Here is a 7774-nt window from a genome sequence, read left to right on the forward strand (position 1 = left end):
AATAACTAGAAATGCTGATTAAAACAGTTTAAATACATCTAAAAAGCATTGGAGAGCTGACAACATAGCAAGGAACATTAGCCCCAAATCTCTCCTCACGCACACACTGGGGAAAAGTGGCTGCCTGCAAACCATCAGGAGAGCTCTACTCTGAACCAATGCTGCTGGCACCCTGACCTCCAGCCTCTAGATCTATGAGAAAATACATTTCTGTTGTTTAAGCACCCAGTCTGTGGAATTTTGTTTTGGCAGCCCAAGTGGACCAATACACCAAGCATACTAGGGAGCAAGGTGCCATGAGGTCAACACAACAGACAGTGGATAAACTCAGGTGCTGGCATTTTCAGGCCCACTTAATGCCATATAAATGTGCCTACTATGACCAAGGAAATAAGAGCCAAGCTTGAAAATATCTACAGGGAAGAAGAAACTAACAAAAGTGACTAAGCAGATTCTATAAAGAACCTGAGGGAATAAAATTTATGTTTTAAGACAGGACAGGAAAAAAAATTTTTTTTTATGTGGACCTTTTTTTTTTTTTTTTTTTGCAGTACACAGGCCTCTCACTGTTGTGGCCCCTCCCGTTGCGGAGCACAGGCTCCAGACGCGCAGGCTTAGTGGCCATGGCTCACGGGCCCAGCCACTCCACGGCATGTGGGATCCTCCCAGACCGGGTCACGAACCCATGTCCCCTGCATCAGCAGGTGGACTCTCAACCACTGCGCCACCAGGGAAGCCCTATGTTGACCATTTTTAAATTCTTTATTGAATTTTTTACAATATTGCTTTTTTTTTTTTTTTTTTACTTTTTTAAAAAATTTATTTATTTTTGGCTGTGTCAGGTCTTAGTTGAGGCACATGGGATCTTTCCTTGCGGCGCCAGCCTCTCTCTAGTTGTGGCACACAGGCTCCAGAGCGCGTGGGCTCAGTAGTTGCTGTGCACGGGCTTAGTTGCCCTGTGGCATGTGGAATCTTAGTTCCCCAACAAGGGATCGAACCCACGTCCCCTGCATTGGAAGGTGGGTGGACGACTGGGGAAGTCCCTGCTTCTGTTTTCTATGTTTTGGTTTTTTGGCCACGAAGCATGTGAGATCTTAACTCCCTTACAAGAGAGCAAACCCACACCCTCTGCATTGGAAGGTAAAGTCTTAACCACTGGACCTCCAGGGAAGTCCCAGGACAAGAAAATTTAAGCATAACATACTTCCTGCCCATACTGGGCCCTCTGTAATGTGCATCTGCATTACACATTAACCAGACCTCCTCAAAGGTGGGAATGCCTGCTTGACCGTAAATATCATTTTTTTTCTACTTCTGACGCCAGCAATGTAACTCCTTAGAAGATTAATTTTTCCTTCCTAATTCCGTAAGGGATCATAGTGACCTACTGCTTGCCTGTACATGCAGATCTGGACTATATATCTTTGGTAATGTTTATGTAAAATTTCAGTGTGTCATTTTGATGTACGATCCTTTGTGTCAAAAATGTATCTGACTGTGCCTTCAACTTCTAACAGGTGGAACAGTCCTCAGAGATTTCTGAAAGACTCTCTCCCGGATTATAATCCTCAGGTTGGCTCAATTAGAATTCTCTATTTCCTCTTTAGATCGGCTATTGATTAATTTTTTTGTTGACAAACCAAAAAGAGCTTTTAGAAATTAAAAATATAATATTTAAAATTTTAAAGCCTAGAGACTTCCCTGGTGGTCCAGTGGCTAAGACTCCATGCTCCCAATGCAGGGGGCCCGGGTTTGATCCCTGGTCAGGGAGCTAGAACCTGCATGCTGCAACTAAGAGTTCGCATGCTGCAACTAAAGACCCTGAATGCCACAGCTGAAGATCCTGCATGCAGCAACGATGATCCCTCATGCAGTAACTAAGACGCGGTGCAGCCAAATAAATAAATATTTTTAAAATAGTAAAATAAAATTTTAAAGCCTAATGAACAGGTTCAACAGATTAGACACAAGAAAAAATTAGTTAACTGGAGGATGTCAGAGAATTGATGCAAAATGTGGTACAGACTAAAGGGAAATTATAGGTGAGACTAAGAAACATGGAAAATAGTGAGTTCTAGTAGACATTTCACTGGAGTTCCAGAAAAGGGGAAGGGCAGAGGCCACAATTAAAGAGAAAATGGCTGAGAATTTTCTAGCACTGATGAAATACACCAACCCTCAGATCCAAGCTGGATAAATTAAAAGAAGTTCACATCTGGACTAATAACAATGAAATTGCAGAATACCAAAGAAACAGGAAATTTCTTAAAAAGTCAGATTACTTTGAAAAGATTGATATCTGGGGCCTTCCCTGATGGTGCAGTGGTTAAGAATCCGCCTGCCAATGCAGGGGACACGGGTTCGAGCCCTGGTCTGGGAAGATCCCACATGCTGCAGAGCAACTAAGCCCATGCGCCACAACTACTGAGCCTGCATTCAAGCCCTCGAGCCACAACTACTGAGCCCACGTGCTACAACTACAGAAGCCCGCACGCCTAGAGCCTGTGCTCCGCAACAAAGACAAGCCACCGCAATGCGAATCCCACGCACCACAACGAAGAGTAGCCCCTGCTCGCCGCAACTAGAGAAAGCCCATGCACAGCAATGAAGACCCAACGCAGCCAAAAATAAATAAATAAATTTTAAAATAGTAATAATGGGAACTATATTCAATATCTTATAATGACCTATAATGGAAAATAATCTGAAAAAGAATATATATATATATATATATATACATATATATATCACTGAATCACTTTGCTGTACACCAGAAACTAACACAACATTGTAAATCAACTATGCTTCAAAAAAAATTATCTTTGTACTTTAAAGGGGTAAATTGTTCTAATGTCTTTTTGTTGCTCCAGACTGATTATTTTCAGTCTTTGATAAATTAAACATACATATTGTAATTTCTAGGGTATTCACTAAAAAAAGAGAGTTCTTAACTTTTCTATTAGTAGAAGAAAAAATCAACTAATTCCATAGAGCGCTGGTGTCTCTTCTCCTTCGTTTAAGGACTCCAGTCCTATTGGATCAGGGCCCCATCCTATGACCTCATTTAACCTTAATTGACTAGCTAAAGGCTTTATCTCCAAATAGAGTCACATTTTGGATTAGGGCTTCAACATATAGATGGGGGAGTAATGGAGAGCACACAATTCAATCCATACCACCAAAGTCTTTCACAAAAGTCAGGATGGTGGTTGGAACAGATGTTGTTGGTACCCCATCCATGTGCCTTCAACATTCACTGATCCCCAGCCGGCCAGCCCAGGGATTCCAGAGTCCCAGCTCTCTGGGACTCTGGGAGAGTTTTCTCTGCCCCTGATGCTGGCCCAGTGCAGCATCCCCAGGAGCACCTATCTCTGAGGCTGCCCGGCTGCTGAAGTTCCCCAGAGGGATGCACTCTAGTCACCCAAACACCCTTTTCTGACCTCCTACCTCATTTCCCCACCCCCAGAAAAGCTTTCTGGTGTCACCCTCATGTAAGCTGCTTGCGCTTGTACCTTGTCTGCTTCTGAGGGAGCCCAGCCCAGAGACAGCGGTTGCTATCACACAGGAGGGAGGGTGTTGTGTCAGGGAGGAAAGTGCATGGTTTCTGGCGCACCGGCCATGCTGTATTTCTTGACCTGGGGGGTGATTTACAACTCAAGTGTTTACTTTATAATTATTTATTAAGTGGTACACATGTGTTTTCTTGCAATTTTCCATATGTATATTGTATTTCTTAATTTTAAAAAGCAAAAATGAGCAGATGAAAATCTACAAATGGTAGCAGATGAGCTAATTAACACTTCAGAGGACAGTGAGGAGAATTTTTAAATTTTCTAAAGGTCATGGGGCACCTGAATCACAACATCTGTCTAAGGTGGCATGGTAACATGCAGGGTGAAGGCCTGTTATACCCTATCTTTATCTGTGGTCTCAGCCACTTTAACTTCATGCCATGAACAGGAAAGTTTTCATCAAAGCTATGCCACCACTAGTTAGGGTTTTGCTGAGAAATTACTTTCAAGAGTGAATTTAGGGCTTCCCTGGTGGCGCAGTGGTTGAGAGTCCGCCTGCCGATGCAGGGGACACGGGTTCGTGCCCCAGTCCGGGAGGATCCCACATGCTGCGGAGCGGCTGGACCCGTGAGCCATGGCCGCTGAGCCTGCGCGTCCGGAGCCTGTGCTCTGCAACGGGAGAGGCCACAACAGTGAGAGGCCCGCATACCGCAAAAAAAAAAAAAAAGAGTGAATTTAATCAAGTCAATTTAATTTCTGACCTCATTGAAATGGTTTATAGATTATTTTTTCAATTTTCATTTGAATGAAATTATTTTCATCACATCAATTTAACTCTGCAGTCCATTTCTTTTGTACACATAAGTTTTGCTGACTATGCACCTACTGCTATGAATGCTCTCCTGGAGCCATTATTTCTACCAAGTCTAATTTTCCTGAATCAAATATAAAGATCTAAATTTCATCATGTACTTTTTAAGCCAATGTTATTTTAAAAATCTGTGTTGATATTTGAAACAGAAATATTACTTACTAGATAAAAGGCTAATTGTTTGTATGTGTTTGTTCATCCATGAGAAAATGTCCCACGTTACTCTGTGGTGGAAGATGGGATCATGGCCTTGCTAATTCAACCCTTCCATACATTTCCAGATACTCTCACCTTTGAGTCAAACATCCTGCTTTGTGGCATCCTGCCCTTGCAATCTCTTGGTGTTCCTTCCCTCCAGCTTCTTCCTCTTCTGCAAATGGCTTTCTCTCCCTGTGTCCTGAGGTCATCCTCCTGAGGAGGCTCCAACCTCCCTCTCTCAGACCCTGTCTGCTCCTCTGTCTGTGGCCTGCCTTGTACTTGTGTACATGGGTACATGTGTACCCCAACCCAATTGTCCTCTCTCTATGGTAAGCCCCAGGCTCACTCCTCACAGTGCAGCCACTGCCGTGGAGCCTGGGGCACCGGGTTTGGGGTGGCAGAAGTGGCTGGCGTGGCGGGGGTGACTACTGGCAGCATATTTGCACCTCACCTCTCCCTGCGACGCACGTGATGCGCTACTGACACAGAATGAGTTCGGTGAGCTGCTGCAACGTGGAAAGTTAAAACCGTGCTGGACCATAGTGTGTGGGAGCGTGAAGGGTGCCCAGTGGAGGCTCCATCAACACTCCACAGGGACTCAGCCGATGACGTAACTGGGCGTTTGCTGTGTACCAGCCACCTCCCCAAACACTTGTGAAGTGCAAGGCTCAAGGAAGACTCACAAGCAGGGAATAGGACTTCCCTGACGGTCCAGTGGTTAGGACTACACGCTTTCACCGCTGACGGCCTGGGTTCAATCCCTGGTGGGGGAGCTAAGATCCTGCAAGCCGTGGGCCACGGCCAAAAAAAAAAAAAGGAAGAAGAAGCAGGGAAACTAAAGCCCAGGAGGGTGATTGCTCGCCCAAGGCCACACAGCTGGAAAACGAGTCAGGATTCCACCTCAGGAGTCTTCAACACCCTCCCACCTCAAAGTCTGCAAAACCGCTCCCCAGGTGGGTCTCCGAATCAGACACTACTGGGGGCCAGACACCAGTAACCCTTCTGCCCCACCCACTTCCCAAGACGGTGGTCAGTTTTCAGGGGGGCCTCGGGGGTCTGCATTGGCAGGAGCCCTCCCTGTCCTCTGGGTTGCACCTGTCCTGCGGGGTCCTGCCATCCATCTCAAGGCGCTTGAGGCCTCTGCCCACGGCGGGGCCCTCTCCTCCGAGGGCCTCCTGCTTCGCTGCTCTCAGCACAATCCTAACTGCAAGAGCAGAGTGGGTGAGAGCGCCCACGACTGACTCCTTCCCAGCCGGGGAATGAGCGTCCCTGCTCTCCCACCCACGTAGCCCCTCCTTCACTCCCCCACTCTGGTGTCCAGCTCCCTTCCTTCAGCCCCCGTGTTCCCTTGCCTGTCTCCAGACAGAGGCCTCCATCAGGTACCCGCAGAGACCCTTACTCTGGGGCTCAGCCACGGACCTCCCCAGGTAAAGGGTGGAGGCTCTTTTCTAGGGAGTGTGGACAGATGGCAGCTTCCCCGCCTTCCGAGGCCAGGCTTACTTGCCACGGGAGAGCCAGCATTGTTCCAGTTGGTGTAACTCCGGAATTATTGTGAAGGAGAACCTGGCTCACATTTCAAGAGCTTCCACCTTGGCCCCCAATATATTTCTTATCCAAAGCCTCTCTCCTTGACAACAGAGGAGGGTTCCAGGTCCTCCAAACACCAAGTTTGAGCGTAGGAGCTGTGGGCAGCTCTGGGCCAGAGAGCCAGGACTGGGAGGGGGCAGAGGGGAGCCCCAAGTGTCCCCTCCATGCCTCCACCGGGTGGGCCTGATGTGAACGGTCCTGAGAATTATGACGATGGGCTATTGTCTTGTAGGAGCCAAGAGGGGCAGTGCAGAAGCAGGAGCCTGGCCCGGAGGCGGCCAGAGAGGGACACAAGCCTCTGGAGGCCCAAGCACACCTGGGCCTGGAGGTATGGCAACGGGCGGAGGGGCGGGGCCGCTCTGGGACGGGGCGGGGCGGAAGCCTGGGCAAAGCAGTGGGGGGACGGGGTATGAACAGGGAGTGGGCGGGGCAGGTCAGTGGGCGGGGCTTCGAACATGTGCGTGGGCGGAGCGAAGCTCTGGCTCAAAACCTACATTAAATGGATTTTGTCTCTGTGGCTCTGGAACTTTCTGGGGGCATCCGGAGGTTACAGCTTTACCTAAAATAGGGTTTCTTTCTACGGCGTAAGAACAACTGGCACCTTGGCTGTGAATTCTTGGTGAGTCATCATCAAATATATACCCAGTGTGAATCTGTGCTCAGCTGTTAGTTTCTATTTACTTCTTGACAGCAGGGGAGAGAAGTAAGAGTTAACTGGTGTGTGCAAGTGCCTGGCTTTGGGGGAAATATGGTCAGTCCCTTTTTAGTTCCTCAGTCTATTTTTATTTGAGCATCAGAGAAAGAAACTTGAGAAATGCTTTTCCATAGTCAATGGCATAAAATGGCTTAAAAAGATTCCTTGCATATCACCCGGCAACGGCAGACATTCCTTCTCTCCTCCATCTTCCATAGTAGGGGACACCCCACAATGGTCTTCTGGGCCAGAGGCCACTGCACAATGCCACACGGATGCAGCACAAACTTCATAATGAACTCTGTGCTTCAGAAATGATACCAGTGTCTGGCAGTTCCTCAAGCACTCATGATAGTTACTATATGACCCAGCAATTCCGCTACTACCTGTGTACCCAAAAGAAATGAAAACACATGTCCACACAGAAACTTGTACAAAAATGTTCACAGCAGCATTATTTACAACAGCCAGAAGGTGGAAAAACCTAAATGTCCATCAGCTGAGGAATGGATGAACAATATGTGGTCCATCAGTACAATGGAATACTATTCAGTCTTAAAGAGGCAGGAAATTCTGACACATGCTACAACATGGATGAACATTGAAGATGCCCTAGGTGAAATAATTTAGTCACAAAAGGATAAATACTGTATGATTCCATATGCGATCCCTACAGTAGTCAAATTCATAGAGGCAGAAAGTAGATTGGTGGGTGCCAGGGACTGGGGGGAGCAGAATGGGAAGATGTTGCTTAATGAGGACAGAGTTTCTGTTTTTTTGTTTTTTTGTTTTTTTTTGCGGTATGTGGGCCTCTCACTGTTGTGGCCTCTCCCGTTGCGGAGCACAGGCTCCGGACGCGCAGGCTCAGCGGCCATGGCTCACGGGCCCAGCCGCTCCGCGGCATGTGGGATC

Source organism: Lipotes vexillifer, unplaced genomic scaffold (genome assembly GCF_000442215.2).
Source record: "Lipotes vexillifer unplaced genomic scaffold, Lipotes_vexillifer_v1.1 scaffold299, whole genome shotgun sequence".
Taxonomy (NCBI): Eukaryota; Metazoa; Chordata; class Mammalia; order Artiodactyla; family Lipotidae; genus Lipotes; species Lipotes vexillifer.